Below are 19,671 nucleotides of genomic sequence, written 5' to 3' on the forward strand. Positions count from 1 at the left end.
TTGCCTAAGGCACCAAAGATGTTACCTTAGACCCCTAAGGCAACATGGAAAAACCTATCTTTAAGAAACTGTTACCTTAGCTTAAAAATGGGGCAAGAGCAACATATGTACCCCCTAATGCAACGTTTTTTTGGTGTTACAGTAGGCATTTTATGGTGTAGTTTTATGAGATATTTCATTAAGTCCCGATATATATATACACCTATATATATCTCATACTTTCCTTGAAAACCTCTGTTATGAAAAGTATAAATAGAGTTATAATACCTAATGAATTTGGAAAGAAGAAAAACTTTGGCATAAACCTGATATCTTGCTAATCAGGCAAAGATACCCATTAAGTAACATTTTCTACTGTAGATGAATGAATTCCTCGCCGGTCATCACCCTGGCCGCATTAGGACCTCGCGCAAGACCGTTACCCGGCCACTCACGCGTGGATGGATTGTCACCCAGCCTCTTACACCTTCATAGACCGTACCCCAGCCTATCGCTTATGCCGACTCAATTAGATGGACTTATTTCCCGAACGTTGGGTAAGTAATCAAATTGTTTTCTCAAAACAGCAACCTCGTTGCGAATATAAAATACACCACATAGCCGGATCCCTCTGATTTTTGATCATGTATTCAAGTCCCCTTCGAAAGGAAGATCTTAAATTTGAAAACGAGTTTTGGGATCCGCTCTAGCCTTTAAAATCATTTTGAAGACTCGAAAATATTTTTGAAAGTATTTGGAATAAGGATGATTTGATAGAATAAATCAATTCCAAGAAAATCAAAGAATATCTGAATATTATGCTATAAATAATATTCAAATAACAAATAGCTTTTATCAAAGAAAATGAAGTAAAAGTTTTAAAAATAACTTTTTGAAAATATTTAAGGTAAGAATGATTGACGATATCAATCATTTATCGAATACTTGGCGAATAACGAAATATAGTATACTCGGGAACATCGTCACCCGGTTTAGAAAAATGTTAACCTTTGGGTCCCCTATGTTAAGGGTATACGCAAATAGTGCCTATCTCTAGCATAGGTATTATGCAGTTTATAAACAATTGAATCGATAACAAGATATCAAGATTACGAAATAGGCATGCATATATATCATGTCAACATGCTCTAATATATCGCAAGATTTGCTAATAACAATCATGCACTTATCACAAGATAATGCATATATATATACATTACAACAACAGTCATACGGGTAAAAAACTTGCCTGAGTGTTCCAGGGTAGGCTTAAGTTTAGAGTGTGTCCGGTAACCTATGAACAACAACATAAGCCATAATTAAACCACGGTCGCTTAAGAAACTAGACTTTATCCACTTAGACCCTAACGTTCGCTTTTGTGCTTAATGATTTACATAAGTCGCTCGAGTACCCTCGGCTCCACCATTTTTATAAAATTAACCATTAAACGTTTTAAGGCGACTCTTTCGCGAGTACTTTACAACCTGCCTAATCGACCTTAAATAATTGTTTCATGTTTTGATTAATCATTTAAGTGTCTCAATTCTGGTCTCAAAGTTACTCGAGGTTTCGGGGTTCGTTCGCGAAACGCCGTTACTTAAAACGGTCATTTCTCATTGCTCGTAACTCGGATTTAGGCGAGCGACATATCAAAACGAAGATCGTAACATGAACTATCTAAACATGGCAAAGGTCAGAAGCTTACAGTGAGTTCACGGGTCCTAAAGTTAAGCATAAAAACAGTTAAGGAAAATCGGGCATTATGACGGCTAAAACTTAGCGATTTCCAATATTTTTACCATTCCAAATCAATCCCTTCCAACTACAATCCATCCACAACTTCAAGATTCAAACCTAGGCTACTGATCTTAGCCAAAAACAAGCTCAAGATCCTCAATCCAATTCAATATTATACCATCTCCATAATCAACTAATCTACTTAACAATCAAAGATCAATTCAAACTTAATCATTCAAACAACTAATCATCCATCCAAACCATCCCAAAATTCAAGAAAACAAACTTAGTACTTAAAGGTCCAGAAGTTTTATACTTTTATTTGTGAGGGGAAAGTTTCTAGGAAGCCCTTTAAACCTTTATTAATCCTTATACAAGCTTGGATCTCACAAACAATCAAGAAAACACAAAGTTAGGTTTTGAAGTTTCTAAAAGTCCGATTGCAAGAACTGTAAAAATGAGGGTCTTACCATGCTTATTTGGACGATACTTGTGCACAAGAGTTGTAGGCCATCTCAATACGTTTCCAAAGAGTTATAGAACATAATATTTGAGTGAGTATTGAAGGAGATATGGCAGTTTGAAGTTTCTGGTACTGTTTTGGCCGAGAGCAATATTGAAGAAATGAGAAATGGAAATGCTTCTTGTTTGTCTTTGATTAATTGTATGGTGGATGTAAGCTTTGGTTAACTTTGTGTGGCCACAATTCAAGCTAAGCAAAATATCTACTAATCTTGCTTACATCACCCTCCTTATGTCATCAATTTGCCACATGTCTTTATCTTGTGGTTTGATGATGTCATAATCCCTTGGATTCTTGTACAAGCTTGGTTCTTGGTCACTTATTTGTTTTACGGTTCTTTTAACTCTCGTTCCAGTTAATAATTTGGGGGATCATATCCGGGATCTTATTACTTGGGCTTCCCTAAACCTTCCTTAATATTTTATACTCCTTTATTGATCCTCTCTTATAATCCTTAAATTTAAATCCTTTTTATCATGTTACCTTATACTTAATTCTTTCGGTATTTGGTGGATTTTCGGGAAAAATTAAAGTGTCCGGATTCGAATTCTAACGACCTTTACATACACTCATTTACTTTATTGAATACTAATACGATCTTAGAATTTTCATAACAGTACTCCTATATAGTGTTGTCTGATAATTTTCTTTAATCAGCAAAGTAAGCAAAAATTACTATTAATCAGGGTTTCAAAAATTTCCAAAAATTGGAATTATTACATGCTTACAAGTTAAACTATAAAGAATATAGAAATTCTTTACAGATATAGCTTTATATATTTCTCTTTTATTAGCTTACTAACTTCGTTATTGTTCTACTTGCTACATTTGGTTTATATATCACCAAGTTACATGATAAAAAAACAAACGAATAAGACAAAAAAATTCTAGTCTAATTTCATGCTTCTTCATTTCTCAATCTAGCATGTTTGAATATCTTCAAATTAGCATGGAAATGGAAATGCTTATTTGTTCTCTAAACATGTAAATAGGCTGCCACATTCCATTAGCATACAATCAACGCATGTGACTGTCAAGTTACTATCAACTGCTCTTTTGAATTTGTTCATACGTTGGAACTCAGTTAGATCATCCGTTGAAACTCAGTGAGATCATCCATTGAGAGTCTGGTTGATCATCCGTTGAGACATGAGTTGATTATCCGTTGAAGCCTTGTGGAACATCCGTTGAGACTATCTACATGAAAGTTGACTCCATTTCATTTATACAAGATTACAAGGCATATAATATTTATAATTGACCAACCTATCTTGTATATCAATCTAGTAGTCAACATGACTTAAAATATTCTACAACATCCAGTTCTCTAAGGTAGTGCAATATGCATAAATGTGCTACTAAATTTATTAATGCATAAGCTACCCTTTCAACGGATGTTAAAAGTGATCATCCGTTGAAAGCTACAAGTTCACTTAATTAAATCTACTAAGTGTTTTGTTTAACTTATCATCAAGTACACAACATAATCCTAACAGTTTTGATGTTTTCTGAATTGTTGGTTCATAATTCTCTGATTCTGCAACTAAGTTTGTGATGAAATCATTCGAGTATTGCCTTTGATTTATTCGAATTATTTTCTGAAAATTCTAATGAAATTCCTATGTTTATTTGAATTATTTTAGGAAAATTTGAATGAATTCTTATGGTTATTCGAATTATTTGATTACTGGGATATCAGTAGTTTATTATCGGTGAAAGTTCGTGATGGAAACCCGACATAATCAAGCACCCGCGAATTTTTGCCATCATCGGCGATGCGACTCGGCGAGCCGATGGTGGACCGTGATGATATAATCTGAGTCCTACCATTTATAAAAATATTATTTAGCTCGTAAAAATTATTTTTGAAATAAAAATAGTTATTTAATTGTATCGATGATTGGATTGCAATTTGTGAATGGTTGATTGTGGTTGCGTCGAATATGTTTCGACGGGAAGTCCGATAAAAACAGGAGGTGCTTCTCGATTTCGGAAAATTTATTTTCCGGAATACGGTAACGCATTCTGTAATTATCGGAAATGTAGATCGAAAATATATAATTACATTGTACGAAATCTGATTACATGTTGCGGTGAAATATTTTGTAAAAATATCCAATAACCCTATTTTCCAAAAATGGCGGGTATATGTATCTTCTGAGAATAAATACCGAACTGAAATTCGAGGACATAAACCCTAATTGTTATGTGTATTATAATAATACGTATAACTACGAGTCGGGTTTTGATAACTTACGGGTAGAATGTTAGCGAGGATATGTCAAGCGTATTCTGTTGTCTAATTTAGGATGTTTTTATTCTATAGGTGCCAGTCAAAAGCCCGAGCATCCAAGTCGGTTTAAAGCCAGCTAGTGATAGTTATTAAAGCATATTAAGGCAAGTACCCCTGAACAAATCTTTTACGGTTCAGTCATATATGAATAACTGTTGATTTGAATTGTGTAGTGGAACAAAACGTTTTAAGTTACGTACCCCATGTATTTGAAAATGTTTGTGTAAATTATGTTTTGAGGAAAAGTAACTTCTGAAAATACCTATCTCTCAAATGTGATTAAAATGGAAAAGGTTTGGAAAGTGTGCTGTGATATAATTGTTTTAACAAGAGATAGGTTAAAGTTGTTTTGAAAAATGGATAAAATGAATCAATTTGGATAATGGTCGTAAGTGGCTAAGTTGGTGGTGCACCCTATTTTCACCGATTAGTCCAGCGTAACTTATCAGAGACCTAGCTATTCTCTACGGGTCCGTACGAATTGTGTGAAAGCCCAATCAGCTTTCTTAGATAAATTGTGTGATAGCCCGGACAACTATCATAGACGTATTGTGTGGAGGCTTGATCAGCCGTCCCTAAATAACATCCAATATATATATATATATATATATCTGATTGTGGTTTTGTGGTTCCAGTAATGGAATAAATGGTTTTATGGTCCTCGTAACGGGACAGAGGGTTTTGTGGTTCCTATAATGGAACAGTGGATTTGAAAATGAAAATAGCATGCTAAAATTAGACTATGGTATTTATACAGTACACAACTGATGTTATTGTTTTACAGAATATGCTAGTTGTTGATATCCGGTTTATACATGTTTTACTTATTTTTGTAACAAGTTATGATTTCTGTTCCTATAACTATTTATCATAAACTATTTTACTTGGTATTCATATAGTGGTACTGCTGAGCGAATGATCACTCACTCTTGCAAAATGTTTTGTATATTCATACATTGCAGATGCCTAGGGGACCCTTCTGTCATAGGTAGGGCCAGATTCCAGTTCTCCTGTACGAGACTGCTCTGAGATAGTTGTGTCAGACCAGGTGTGGTCTGTTGAGTTGCTGTAAAAAGTTAGGTATGTCAGGTTGTTTTAAATAAGTTGGTTTGTACTAATCATGTAACCTAAATCATACTTGAACCTGGAAAAGATCTTGTTAAAGGGTTGTGTTTATGTTGAAATAAGAATGAGTTGATTGTATTATATTTGTGTTTTGTTGTTGTTCATGACTTCAACTCTTGACCCCGGGGTTGAGGCCGTCACAAGATAAGTATGGTAAGACCCTAATTTTTTCAGTTATTTAAAGCGGACTAATGTTAACTCCGAAAGTTCTAACTTGTTTCTTGAACTCCTTTGCTAGTTTAAACATAAGAAACATAGATCAAGGCTCTCTTAAGGATTACAAGCTCTTATTGGTGTGTTCAAGGATCTAAAGAAGGTATAGTCACCTATCCCTCTTAGTTTATCTTGATGTTTATTATTGGGTTTGATGATAGTTATGTTTTAGTACATGTATGCTTAGATCTATTACCTCAAACCATGTTTAAGCATATTTTGATGGTGGAAACCTTGAGCTGATAAAATTTGAGTATAAGATGATGTTCTTGAGATAGTTTTGAAGAAAAACTAGAGTTGATGATGATTGGGTTGTTATTTGAATGGATGTCAAAGATTGAAAATTTTGGAATCATAGTAAACATAAGGTTATAATGTCCGATTTTTCAATCCCCTGTTTTATGAGTAATATTAGGACTTTAAAACCCAACTTTTAAACCTTACCATTTCCATGTTTAAAGAGGTTATATTTTAAGCTTCATTTTGATATGTAGTTCGCTTAGATCCGATTTACGGTTTAGGAGAAACGCCCATTTTAAGTAACGGCATTTCACGAACGAAACCTTACCCCTCGCGTAACTTTTAGACAATGTTTAAGGCCATTAAAAGACTAATTGGATCACGAAACAATTATGTAAAGTGGATTAGGCAGTTGGTAAAGTCCTTGCGAAGTATTCGCCTTAAAATGTTTAACAGCTAATTTTATAAAAATAGTGGAGCCGAGGGTACGCGAGCGACAAGCGTAAATCTTTAAGCGTAGAAGCGAACATTAGGGTATGAGTGTATAAAGTCCAGTTTCATAAGAAACCGAGGATTAATTCCGGATTATGTCTTGTTCATAGGTTACCGGACTCATCCCAGACCCATTTCCACCCCAGGTCGCTCAGGCAAGTTTTCTCCCCGTATAACTGTTGTTGTGATATTATATATATAAATGCATTATCTTGAGATAAGTGCATGATTGTTATAAGAAAATATTGCGATATATTAAATTATGTTAATATGATATATACATGCATGCCTGTTTTAAGATCTTGATATTTCATTGTCAATTCAATTGCTTATAAACTGCATAAAACCTATGCTATAGATAAGCAGTAGTTGCGTATACCCTTAGTATAAGGAACCCAAAGTTAAACATTTTTCCTAAAACCGGGAGGCAAGGTTCCCGAGTATATTTTATATAGTTTTCTCTAACTATTAAATGAATAAGGTATATTCGATAGTTTTGAATAATAATCAAACATTATTTTCGATTATTCAAATAAAGATCTTACTTTCTGATAGGGAATAAATAAATCCTGATTACGTAATTAATATTGCATTAATTACACATGATTTGGGCTACAAGGCCCAATAAGAAGATGTATGACATTCAGACCAAAAAGGTTAACACATTGATCAAGCCTGATGGACCAGATCAGGCCTGATGGAACAAAGAAGGCCCAAAACCCTGAATATTAATTAATTTCGTAATTAATTAATAAGGGAGAAAAACAGCTATTAAGTTGAATCCTAGTGGGGATATAAATCCTTTTAGATTGGCCTCCAAGGAACCTCATGGGATAAGGATTCAGCTTCCTACTTTCTAGGACTCCAAAGTCCATTCTAATTCAGAGACTTGCCCATAAATTCTCCTAACCCAAGTCCAATTTAAGAACTCCCAACATCTATATAAGGGGTCTCACCCCCACCGATCAGAACTACGTTTTTTGGCTTGATTCTCTAATTCACAGAGATACGTAGGCATCTCGTAAAGGCAGAGTTAAGCTACGAAACATGAGAGTAGCCATTAAAGGCCTTGAGCTCCCGAACCTTAGTAATAAACATAGCAATTAATATACTCTAATTTTTTATCCATAATATTTGGCGCCGACTGTGGGGAACTCGCAACAACAACCATGGCGAGAACACGGAGAACAAGCAGCGCCCTTGAAGGAGGAACACCCGCGGGGACAACCCAAATGATTTCGTCAACCGTGGAGGTACCTCCACATTCAACCTATGCCGCTACCCAAGGAGGAGCCCAGGTAGGGGCAACTGAACCTCAGCCACAAGGGACGATTCCCTCGGCTACTCAAGGGACGAATTCCCAACTTCAGCAGTTGCATGCACCTGTGAATTCTCAACCCATTGGGTATGAGTATTCAACTATTGTGACTACTAACCCCTCTTATGGCATGCCCCTTTACCCCGAGGTTGGAGGTAGTGGGAATGCTGGACGGAGTGAAGCACGGAGGCAAACACCCACTTACATTCAAGGTTTGGCTCCTATCCTGGAGGATCAGGAATTTTCTGGTCCTTATACTGAGAGAGATTCCAAATCTTCGGATGATGAAGTGGCCCCAAGAAGGAGACGTGCTGGCAAAGAACCTATGGCTAATGGCAACCAACGTCCTAGGAGTACCCGATGGGTGAATCCTCAAGAGGTGGAGGAGAGAATTAAGGCGCACGGGGCAGAAATTCAAAGGCTGAAGCGCGACCTGGAGGCACACCAGGCTCCCAGACTCCCATTACCACCTAGGGGGAGAAATCCTCCTCCAATCATAGACCTGGATGGTCCATCACAAAGAAGGGTTGTAGCCCCAAGAGCTGATCCAAGCAATTTTCTTTCCCTTGGAGATCCTGATGATCCCACTCCACCATTCACTGAAGAGATAATGAATGCCCACATCTCAAGGATGTTCAAGATGCCCACTATCAAAGCTTGTGATGGAGCGGGAGATCCCGCTAATCATGTCAGAACCTTCTCCAATGCACTCTTGTTGTAACCTGTGAATGACGCTATTAAGTGTCGGGCCTTTCCTCAAACCATGTCGGTTATGGCTCAAAGATGGTATAGTCCTTTGCCCCCAAACTCTATTGGGTCCTTCATAGAATTAAGTTAGGCTTTTATTAAGCAGTTTATCAGCGGGTGAGTGCATGAGAAATGTTCAGCATCCCTCATGAGCATTGTGCAGGGAGCGAAGGAATCCTTGAGAGACTACCTGAATCGCTTTACAAAGGAAGCTTTAAAAGTCCCGGACCTTGATGACAAGGTAGCCATGATAGCACTGCAACAGGGAACTAGGGATGAGTTCTTCAAGATGTCCTTGGCCAAGTGCCCCCTGAAAGCACGTTACAGCTCCAAGATAGAGTCGGGAAGTACATCAAGGTGGAAGAGAGCATGAGGAAGACCGTAGTAAGTAACGAGCCCGCTGGAGGCAAGAAACAGAAAACCGATCTGGAATATATTGCAAAGGACAAGTATCCTAGAACTGAGCAAAACAATGACTCAACCCCGAAGAAGGGAGGACCTGGACAAAAGTTCACTGAGTATGCTAAGCTGAATGCTCCAAGAAGCCAGATTTTGATGGAAATCGAGAAAGATCTAGATATTCGTTGGCCAAAGCCCTTGAAGGCTGATCCTACCAAGCTAGATAAGAGCAAGTATTTTAGATTTCACAAGGATGTTGGTCATGACACCGATGAGTGTAGACAATTGAAAGATGAAATTGAATTCCTCATTAGAAAAGGAAGATTGAACAAGTACACTGGAGATGGAGGAGATAGGAGCAATAACGTGAGAAAAAACTTTGATGATCGAAGAAGAGATCAAGGGTGAAATCCCCAACCTAGGGGACAGGTGATAAATGCAATCTTCGGAGGACCGCGACCCTGAGGGCCTGTGATAAACACAATTTTTGGAGGACCAACCGCTGCTGGATTATCCAAGAACTCCAGGAAAGTGTATACCCGAGAAGTTATGCATATTGTTGGAGAAGCCCCGAAGAGGGCCAGGACATGAATAACAATGGCTTTCGATGATTCTGATCTGGAGGGTGTGAAATTTCCCCATGACGACCCGTTGGTCGTAACCCCAATAATAGGGAACAGCCCGGTGAAGAGGGTCCTCGTAGATAATGGTGCCTCAGTCGACATCTTACTCCATGATACCTTTTTAAGGATGGGTTACAATGATTCCCAATTAACCCCAACCGATATGCCGATATATGGATTTGCGAGAATAGAGTGCCCCGTGGAAGGAATAATCAAGTTGCCAACAACCATAGGTTAGGAACCAAGGCAAGCAACACAGATGTTGGACTTCGTGGTGGTGAAGGCTAGTTTAACTTATAATGCTATCATGGGAAGAAAAGGGATACATGCCTTCAAGGCCGTCCTTTCGTCCTACCATTTAGTCATGAAGTTTCCCACCCGGAATGGGATTGGAGAAGAGAGAGGAGATCAAAAAATGGCAAGGAGTTGTTATGTAGCCTCTTTAAGGGCAAATGCAGTTGGGGGGAAAGTTCTGCCTATTGAAGATCTGGATATCCGAGAGAATGATGAGAAATGAGGGAAGCCAGCAGAAGATTTGGTTATGATTCCTTTGGCTCCCGAGGATCCTGAGAAAGTGACTTTCATTGGAGCAACACTAGAAGAGCCCCTTAGTGGGAAGTTGGTGAAGTTTTTGCAAGAAAATAGTGATGTGTTCGCATGGTCTGCAGCTGATATGCCAGGAATAGACCCAGAACTAATCACTCAAAAGCTGAATGTGGATCCAAGTCAGAAAACAGTGAAGCAAAAGAAAAGAAGCTTTGCTCCGGAGAGGCAAAAAGCTATTAAACAAGAAATAGAGAAGCTCTTAGAGGTCGGTTTCATTGAAGAGATTCAATTTCCGGAATGGTTAGCAAACCCTGTAATGGTAAAGAAGGCCAATGGAAAGTGGAGGATGTGTGTGGACTTTACTGATTTGAATGATGCATGCCCTAAGGACTGTTTCCCGTTGCCAAGGATAGACACATTGATAGATGCCACTGCTGAACATGAGATGCTGAGTTTCATGGATGGATTTAGTGGATACAATCAGATCAAGATGCACAAGGACAACATCTCAAAGGTATCATTCATCACTGACTTTAGTGTTTATTGTTATCTTGTTATGGCATTTGGTCTCAAGAATGCAGGAGCCACCTATCAAAGGTTGGTAAATAAAATCTTTAAGGATCTTATTGGCAAGACCATGGAAGTTTAGGTTGACGACATGTTAGTCAAGATTCTAGTAAAGACTGACCATATAACCCATTTGAGGGAAGCTTTTGAGGTCCTGAGATACCATAAGATGATGTTAAATCCTACGAAGTATGCTTTTGGAGTAGGGTCTGGAAAGTTTTTGGGATTGATGGTCTCTAAGAGAGGAATCGAGGGCAATCCCGATAAAATATAGGCAATCCTGGACATGGAACCACCAAAAACTATCAAAGATGTTCAAAAGCTCACAGGAAGGGTTGCTGCGTTGGGACGATTCATCTCCAAGTCTGGGGACAAGTGCTTGCCATTCTTCAAGTCCTTAAAGAAGGTAAAAGATTTTGTATGGAGTGAGGAAAGCTAGAAGGCATTCGAGGAATTAAAGAAATATATGGCTCAGGCCCCGTTGTTGGCCAAGCCAGCTTTGAATGAAGTCTTATACTTGTACTTGGCCATTTCAGAAAGTGCCTTGAGTGCTGTGTTGGTTAAGGAGGAACTGAAAATCCAGAAATCCGTATACTATGTCAGCAAAATTATGCATGGAGCTGAGTTGAATTATTCAACTATTGAGAAATTTGCACTAGCCTTGGTAATGGCTTTAAGAAATTTGTGTCCCTACTTTCAGGCTCATAGGATTGAAGTACTAACAAATCAGCCCTTGCAAAATATTATTCATTTTCCCAAAGCTAGTGGGAGGCTAATCAAGTGGGCAATAGAGTTGGAAGCATTCGACATTAAGTATAAGCCACGAACAGTAATAATAGCCCTGGCATTGGCTAACTTCATGGTGGAATGTACCATACCTAACCAAGAAGTCGGGCGGCAGAAAGATACTATACCCCAAGACAAGGAAGTTTATAAGGAGGACGAAGAGAAGGATGATAAGGAGAAGGAATATTGGGTTCTCAATTTAGATGGAGCATCAAAAATAAATTCAAGTGGAGCAGGTCTAGTTTTACAAAGCCCTGATGGGTTCTTGATTGAATATGCTATGAAGTTAGACTTTCCAACCACAAACAATGAGGCAGAATATGAAGCTCTGATAGCTGGCCTCAGCCTAGCAGGGACACTGAGAGTCAAGAACTTAAAGGTTTGTGGATACTCGAAGTTGGTCGTATCCCAGGTAAAGGGAGAATTTGAGGCAAGGGATGATACAATGGCTAAGTATGTCCGCCTAGTAAGGGTTGTGATGACCCAATTCGATGAATGCCATGGTGAGCACATTCTAAGGGAGGAAAACTGTAAGGAAGATGCCTTATCAAAGTTTGCTTCATCTGAGATAGAGAAAAGTTTAGGTAGTGTATACTTCCGCGTTTTGAAGACACGAAGCATTGATGTTAAGCTTGTAGCTCCTATTGGTCTGGGGACGTCATGGATAGATCCCATTAAGACCCATATTCAAACTGGTTGGTTGCCAAATGATGCAATTGAAGCACGGAAGTTGGCTGTTCGAGCACTAAGATACTCCTTGATAGATGGGATTTTGTATAAAAGATCTTATGTGGTTCCCTACATAAGATGTCTCAGGCCCGATGAGGCACGCTTGGCTCTGGAAGAAGTACATGAAGGTATCTGTGGGCAACACTTGGGGGGCAGAGCGCTAGCTCATAAGATAACCTGTTTAGGCTTCTATTGGCCAGAAATGATGGTTGATGCCAAAGTGTATGTGAAGAAGTGTGACCGCTGTTAGAAGCATGCGCCTGTCATTAGACAACCCCCCGAAATGCTGACCTCCATCAACTCACCTATCCCCTTTGCTATGTGGGGAATGGATATACTTGGACCTTTCCTCATGGCCACGACACAAAGAAAGTTCCTGATTGTAGCCATTGATTATTTTACTAAATGGATTGAAGCCAAGCCATTGGCCAAAATCACAACTAAGCATGTTGCACTCTGTGGCTCATCCACAAGCTAATGGGCAAGCGGAAGTGGCAAATCGAATAATCCTGGATGGACTAAATAAGAGGATTGAGAAATCCAGGAATAATTGGGTGGATTAAATACTCTCAATACTTTGGGCTTACAGAACTACTTGTAGAGTCACTACCGGAGCAACTCCCTTCGTGTTGGCGTATGGGGCAGAAGCAGTTGTCCCTGTAGAAATATCGCACTCATCTCCCTGAATCCAGGCTTTTAATATCGAGGAAAATGAGGAGGGGCAAAGATTAGCCTTGGACTTAATCGATGAGGTACGGGATGAAGCACATGTGAAGATAGTGAATTATCAGAAGAAAGCTTCGTTCTATTACAACCTAAGTGTTAAGGAAAGGTTCTTCAAGCAAGGAGATTTAGTCCTTAGGAAAGTGGAAGCCTCTGGAGTAGGGCAGAAAGGAAAGCTTGCCCTAAACTTGGAAAGGCCCTATAAGGTTAAAAGTGTTCAAGGAAGGGGAACCTACAAGTTAGAGACTATGGATGGTTTTGAAGTCCCGAGAACTTGGGATGCACAAAACCTGATGGCTTACCATGTGTAAATCAGTTGAACACGATTCTCACTTGTCAAAATGACAAGTAGGTTAAAAAGCACATTAAAGCTTTGCTTGCGTAGGATTTTATATTCTAATTCCAGTATGATTTATATTGTTGATTCATTATTGTTAAGGGTTGAACCCATACCATGTAAGGCTTTGGAAAACCAGACTTTATATTAATGAGTTTGAAATTATTTCAACCCTTGGAGATTTAAGTTGTGATGATACTTTGTATAATTTTAACAAAGATCATGTTTTGATCATTAAAAGAAGAAGACTTTAAGAGTTCTTCTATTATAAGGAGTGCTAGTTGCACAACTCAAAGGGCCAAGTAGTTCCAAACATTTAACATTCTCTTTAAAAGCATAATAAGTGCTGAAAAGTTAAAGGAGAAAGGTATAAAGAAGAAAGCAACATAAATAAACCCCAAAGGGTAATAAGTTCATAATACAATAAGTTACGAATAAAAATTACAAATAAGAAACACTACTCCTCCATGCAGGAGCTTTCATTCCCTTGCTCTTTATCAGCAACATCCTTCTCAGCATCTTTTGCGGGAGAAGTAGAAGGAGAGGTAGTGCTAGGATCCAGGATGCGATCATCCGGTTGAGGGGAGTTGAAGAGGGCGTCCAAGCTATCCTCTGTCTCTGGCTGCTCAGGACTTATAAAGTCCTTGGGATCAACTAAGCCAGGATGCTTCTCCAAGATAGCCTTCACAGCTACATCTCATCCCTGGGTAAACTGCAAAGAATAAAGACCCTCATCGTGGATTTCCATAAGATTCTTGAATTTATCAGAATCCATGTAATCATCAATGAGTTTTTCCTTATCACTCCTAATCTTAACCAGCTCGGAATGAGCCTTAGACAGCTCCTCCCCCTTCGTCTCTAACTTTTTCTGCAGGAACTCGGCCCTCTCCTTCCATTTCTTCATCTCCCTTTCGAACTCGGAATTCCCCTTCCCGGATCTAGCCTGATGAAGGGCCGCCTGAAAGTAAGTGTTGTTCTGCACAAAGAACGTGAGTTAACACAAATTTATAGAAAAAGGAGGAAAGTTGGAATCTAAAGAGAAGAGAAAGGGATGTACCGTAGCTTGGGCTTGAGAACCCAGAAGCTCAATGGTCTCAATGTCACTCCCCGTGACGATGTCAGTGTAGTCATGGGGAGTGATAGAGTAGTACGACCAGTCCTTAGCGTGTTTGGTGGATCCAACCACCGTGTCACTTCTCCTAAAGCCCCAGTTAGGCCTAAAGGAGTGTGCCTTAAGTGGAGGATCCACATCATCCCCAAGCTCTACAACAGGGACGTGGGGCCTAAAGAAGGTGGGAGCATCAGGCTTGCCCCTGGGATCTCTGTTCAGCTTGGCCCTCTTTTGGTGGCCAGATTCCCCCTCCTTAGGCATGTTGATGTTGTTAATGGCCTGGCAAGCTGAAAGAAAAGAAGAAAAATATTAAACTTCTGGAGTTAATAAAGTTGCAATAAAAAGAAAGAAAGAAATAGCTGCGCAGATATAAATTTACCCTTATCACTGGCTTGAGAGAGACCAACTTTTTTCAATGAGAACTCCTCTAAAAGGGTCCAAGTGTCTGTTTTTCCATCATCTGAAATAAAGGCTTGATAGGCCACCTCCTCCTCATCAGTTAACCTGATGCTACACGGGCTACCATCTGACACCTTAAAAAAGGGCCTACGGAAGAGTGTGGCCCAATCACCCCCAGTCCAGGTCAGCCTAACAAACTCGTCCCTCCACTTAGGGTTATTCTCAACTATAGAGTTGCTATAAAAAATATGGGGAATTTTGGGTCGTTGACGAATTAAAACCCAGCCCGGTTGACCCACGGAACTATTATAAAATTGGAAAACTTTCCTAAAGACAGCTACGAAAAGAGGAAATTTATTTCTAAGACACAGAACCATAAAACAGATAATATTCCTCCATGCATTAGGAGGGAGTTGACAAGGGTTGATTTTTATGTCTACAAGTAAACGAGGAATAAATTCGTGAAATGGGAACCTAAGACCCGCGGTCAGGGCTCCTCAATAAATAAATAGAGTGTCGCCCTCCCAGTTACATGTCCTATCCCCAGGGGCAGCTGGGGTAATTCTAAGGTGGGGTGGAAGTTTATATGTGGTGTTCATGGACTCAATCCTACCCTCAAACTCGTGGAAAGTGTTACCATGGTTGTATGAATCTAATTCAGATAAAGAGGGATATTCATCACCTCTAGAGTTTATCATATCAATTAAAGAAGTGTACGGAGATTGGATTTAAATGGCAGTGCCTCTCTTAAAAGTGTTTATCTTACCCAAACGAGCTAAGAACATATACCATGCTAGGTTTATTATGATGCTAGCTAATCATGTGTCTAAGGATCTCTTGATCGAGAACGTAACAAATAAGCTTGATTGTTGGGTCCAAGAAAAGAGAATACTTGCTGATCTTAACAGGAACAATCTCCAAAGTGATGTGCCTCTCAACTACCTTCCAATCATGGAGGCACCTCAGGTGAGTGAGGTAAATATTTCTGTCTCTGCTATCTCCCAACCTAAAGTTTCTTTGCAAACTACTATGGCTATGGCATCTGTGACAGTGACTAAATAGGTGCCTACCCAAGCCACAAAATCCAAAATTTCTAAATCCAAGTCAAAGAAACCCCACTCTAGTTCCTCTCAAAAAAAACTAGTTTAAAATATACCAAAGCACAATAGTAGAGTGTGAAGGGTGGTGAGATAGGTGAGGGACAGGGTGAAAATCAAAGAAATCCTAAGGATAAGGAGAATGAGGTTTGTGTCACCCAAACCAGCCACATTGCAGTTTCCTAACAAACTGTAGTGCTTAATAAGGAAATAAGCTCATTAGTAGTTGCATCCTCTCAAAAGGATGTGATTATTGAAACAAGCTTTCAACCAAGAGCACAAGAAAAAAGGGGAAGGGACACATACCAACCTCAAACTTACATTAGAAAGAAGAAATCTAAATCTATGGGGGAGTCACAGGGTGCACACATAGTGCCAACTACAGTCAAAGACTCAGTTATTGTACCATCACAAAGTCATATTGATGTCGCTCCAATAAATGTGAAGTCACATCCAAAATCTCTCACAATTGAGACACCTCACACACACAATTTTCCCACAAACTCACTGGATGTAGACATGATAAACACATCAATTCCTGATTCTCCATCTTTGAAACTCATGGAGGAGCCAAAATCCAAAGTAAGTGAGCATCATCTTTTAGATGATTTGTTGCCTGACTTACCATTTCTTTCTGATTCTACTTAGAAATCTGTACTTAATCTCAAATCAATCACCATAGATTCTATAATAGTTTTAACTCCTAACTCTATCTTTTCTACTCTCTCGACAGATATTTCTCATCCGTGGACTAGTGATTCTCTCTCGACGGATAAGCTTCACAGCAATTATCCGTCGACTTTCACAACTACTATTTTGACGGATGTCTCTCATCCATTATAATTTTCTACACAACTTGAAATCTCTATAAATGTTACAAGTGTAGATGACTTAGTGGTTGTTCAATCACTATTAGGATTGTAGGAAGGGAGTGAACTGAGTGAGAGGCTGAGTTTCTCTCAGGCAAAAAAGAGAGGAAATGAGTGACCAGTTGCATGTTATTTCTTCTAGCATGACAAAAGTGAGTGAGAGAAGTCCCACCTTAGATGGTGAAGGTGAGGGTGTGAGGGTGGGAAGCCAAGGGGAGCCCTAGATGCAAGAAAAAAGAGATAATGAGTGAAAAGCAAGTACAACAGAAGAATGGGAAGAGCCCATTGTTAGTGAGTTAAAGGATGTCAATGATGCAAAAAAGAAGCAGCTATTACAGCAAGAAATATCAAGTTGTTTCAGATTTTGTCTCCTTTGATGCTGAGGCATTTACTCATTATATTCCAGCATATCAAATATTAGTTGGACAGGGCAATGAGGTTGCTGAAAGGACTCTAAACTTGGTGCACACCATAGCTTCTATGCTAAGAGCCAAGGATGCAATCAACTCACTACCTTCTACAGCTGGTGATGATTTAGACTATCCTTCGGGTGCTTCTGGTGGCTCTACTGGAGATGATTCTCTTAGAGAGGATACTGAGGATGTAGGCAGGAACATAGGGGGAGAAATAGAAACTCCAGACTGGATGTTTACAAAGGACTACAATTATCATCACTTTAAATCCACCCTGTTCAAACTCATTCACCAAACTCAAGCTGCAATTCAATCTACAAATAGTGCCAGCACCAAGAGTCTTCTCCAAGCACATCTAGAGTCCCTACAGTTGCATGAAATTTAAGCTCTTCAACACAATCAAACTGTAGATGTACTGAAGCATGATATTGCTCAAGTCAAGCAGGATATCTATAAGAGACTAGATGCTAAACTTCTTGATACTACAATGACCAGTCTCAATCAAAATCTCAGAAAAGAGTATGACTTGATTAGCAAATTGTTGAGGATCTAGGTTCAAGACTGTCAAAGGTGGAGAATTCAGTTGCTCAAATTCTCTCACATCAACAAACTCAAACTCAATTGCTACAGCAACTGGTGGCTGCACAAACTCTAAACCCTGCACAACTTTATGATAACAAAAAGGGGGAGAAAGATGCAATTGTTCAAGTGAGTAAGGGGGAGAAGGATGTGCACATACAACTCAGCAAAGTAATTGTTCCATCCATTACTTTCACAAAGCCACCAGCGTTGGATAGCATTGACTTGATTAACATTACAACAGCGAAGCTCAAGCTGAGGGAACACATAAAGAAAATTGATGAGAAGATTGTAAGGGTTTTTGGTCCAATTGAGAAACAAGATAAATTTGTGAAACACCTCACACAATTGAGACAAATTCCAATAAGTGAAATGAGCTTGAGGAATATGGAGAGAGGTCAAACCTCAGCTAGAAGATATCCAAAGGCCACTGTGATCTTGAAACCCAAGAATCATTCATCAAAACATTCTGGAAAGAATCCTTTGGACCTAGTCTTGGCAACTCCTCAGCCTGATGAGAAGAAACTGCTTGGTCACTCCATCGCAAATATCAAAGATCCAAAAGACTCAGTCTTAAAGAAAAGGATAGCAAAAGTCTACAGGCATGGAAAAGAAATTTATGTGATGGTCGGACATCCCAAATTTGCAGGAACCCAGAAAAACTTAGACTCAAGCATCAAAAAAGACTTGCTGCCTTAGAAGCTAAGAAACAAGCTAAGAAGCTTGCTACCAATTCAGAAATTGAGAAGCCTGTCACTACAACTGAGACTGAGAAACTGGAGGAACCAAAGCAGAAACCAGTAAAGTGGTATAGAAAGGAAAGAGCAAAGAGGAAGCTGGTATTTGAAGAAGAAGAAGAAGAAGAACCTATGACAACCTCAGTCAATCTTGAGGTGAATTTTTATGATGAACCAATAAATCCTAAGGAGGAACTAATAGACTGGGAAATCCTACCAATTTCTGAGCTAAACATCCCAATACCAACCTCGTCCAAAAGAAGAAAGAACATACCAAGCAAGTCAGTCAAATCTATCCCATTCAAATCCAAAACCTTATCCAAACCCACACCTATAGTCAACAAAGGAAATCAATTATTCATTTGTGACATAAAGGAGCTTTCTGACATAAATCTTTACTTAGATGAGCTAGATGAAGTGAGAGCTATTGATGCCCACAACAGACTTCCAGAAAGACTTTTGTTCAGATACAAGGGTGGAAAGGAATTTACTTGGCCTCTTCATAGGATTCTCAATGAATGATACACTGTCTTAGTTAAGGTATTCTCTGCAATCAAGAAGAATTTTGGATTCACCAAGGTGGCCAAAACAGTGACACGTAACAAAATTCAACAAATTCAAAGAAGCTGGAGAGAACCAGGTGCACTACCAAGAATCTTAACTATTACCTACACTGGAAGTAGAGTGCACCTGAAGCCCTATTGGTTGATGGAGTTCAAGGATGAAAAGAATATTAGAATATTTTTCAGACTAGAAGATCAGCTAAAGATATCAAGCAATGAGACTCTCAAGGAAATGCAAGAGAAGCTGGATCTAGCCAATGAAGATGAATATGAGTTCTATAGACAACTCCAACTTCAGATAGAAGAGAACAAAGAAAAGCTTGGAAAAAGGACTAGATATTCAAGGAAATAGAATTAATCTGCTCAGACTAGAGGAGCACCTTGAACAAGACTTGTGAGACCTTTTGAACTTTCCTTTGTCATTTTTTAATAAAACTGCAGCAATTATCATTATATCTGCAATTAAATGATCTTTTTGTATAGGGTGTTTTGTTATCATCAAGTACCTCTGAATTTATTCCTACA

The sequence above is a fragment of the Apium graveolens genome, chromosome 6, assembly GCF_009905375.1.
Source record: "Apium graveolens cultivar Ventura chromosome 6, ASM990537v1, whole genome shotgun sequence".
Lineage (NCBI taxonomy): Eukaryota > Viridiplantae > Streptophyta > Magnoliopsida > Apiales > Apiaceae > Apium > Apium graveolens.